The following is a 2,065-nucleotide window of genomic DNA, read 5'->3' as shown; positions in this document are numbered from 1 at the left end:
TCTCATCACTTAGAGTGAAGTTGTCATAAACCACCAACACCATTTCTGATGATTATAGATAGCTATAAAAGTAGAGAGAGAGAGAGATAACTTAGATTTAAACTGAGGCAACTCAGGACTAGCTTATTATATATCACATTACACTATGATATGAGAGTACACCAGGGAAAGGAAAAATCCACAGCGTAAAGAGCCACAAACCTTTCTATTCAAAATAGGATGTGATTATATAAGCCAAGCATGAGTAAATATGACTATAGTACTATTCTCATCACATTCATTGACTTCAAACATTACTGTAACAGCTGCATAATCCAATGCAAAAGACTATACTTCACAACAGCACAATGAATACCAGTTCTCCTTATGTAAGTAAAAAATCACTGCTGCTAACAGTGGTCCATTAATCTCATTGTTTAGACTGAGGTTGTCACAAACCATCACCACCATTTTTAGGTGATAATAAAAATAGGGAGCAAGCTAACTTATAACTAGCATTAATAGGTACATTCTAACAGCTTATATGAATACACTATTGTCTAATTGGTAGTAATTTCTTTATAAAAATGTAGAATATCTAGTAGGCTTTGGCATATTATTCCACCAATTCATTACATTATGCTATTCTCTAGTGCTTCAGATATATGCCATTATGCTTACAATATTTATTGGCTATGCTTACAATTATTCTGAATTATTATCAAAATTATTATTTTAAAATAAAGAATTATTATTCATCACACATTACATTGTAACATCAAGGAACATTGTACATAGTCCTGATAGTCTCCAAGAGAGTGACTTTGCTGGGGCCTAAATGGGCAGCCATGTTAACACTTAACATTCAGTACATGGTTGAAGTTAATTGACTATTCTGGAATAATGTTTATTTCTAGTGTGGTTCATTATGCTCAAAATTATGCTTGCCTAATATGCTCAAGCCTAACATCTATATAGCCTCTAGGGGATAGTTTACATTACCTAACCTAGCAAAGCATTTTATATACATCATTGGATTACTTTGATCTTTTGCCTGTAAAGTTCTCTTCTCAATGCTTTGTATGTAGCACTATGTCCATAGACACTTTAAATTTCAGGGTCTATGGTGTAGCTGATAGCCACATGCACACCTTATTCCAGCCACACCTAGCACATGTGTCCAGCTGCATGGCTGAATCAAAATGGTATCACATAATCATAACTAAAATTAATAGGCTAAGGCTTTACTATAACTAGAACTGGAACTAAATATACTTTGTTCTAAAGTACCTACTGTAACTAAAACTAAAATTTAAATCATCAACTAAAACAACACTGACTGAAAAGGACTAATACACTGGCTGGTAGTTATGAATGTTATACATTTCATCAGAATTGGTATCTGTTTGTCAAAAGGGCCTCTTCAATCCTTGGAGTAGCATTTTGACCAAATTTAGTCAAAAAATGGAAATAATTATGACCGTGCAATAATAACAGTAGTAGAAGAACACTATCTAGTTATTTTACATGGAAATGATAACGATCTATGCATTGCATTATTAAAAAAACATTGAATAGCAAACAGGAAATCAGAGTACTATTTATACAAAGTATACAATTAGTTCAAACAATTACTGACTGCTTTTGTTTTAACAGCATATACATTATACTCATATACTGATAAAATATAAAAAACAAACAGCTATGAGCTTACAGTTTCAGGTTTAAAAAGTTAATAACAAAAACAAACCAACACAGTTGAGTGGACAGTTGAAGCAATTACTTTTTCCAATTAATGGCTACAAAAAATTTTAATCACATCAAGTAATTAGTGTTTTTGTTTTGGATTCTATTACTAATAAAACAAATCCTATGATATGCTAAGTATGCTACAGTATTAAAACAAATTAATGGAGCCTTTTTCTGAATGAGTAATTACATTGAAGAAGACACAGTTGAAGCATTCATCATTTTCATAGACAAACTTGATGAGTTAGGGTTTTTTCCCTTAATAAAAGCAAAGATAGTGCTACTACCTTTAACAATAGCATCTCTGATGTCCCTTCGAAAGAATGACTGGACCAAT

The sequence above is a fragment of the Amphimedon queenslandica genome, unplaced genomic scaffold (assembly GCF_000090795.2).
Source record: "Amphimedon queenslandica unplaced genomic scaffold, v1.1 AMPQUscaffold_13478, whole genome shotgun sequence".
Lineage (NCBI taxonomy): Eukaryota > Metazoa > Porifera > Demospongiae > Haplosclerida > Niphatidae > Amphimedon > Amphimedon queenslandica.
Note: the sequence above shows the minus strand (reverse complement) of the source record.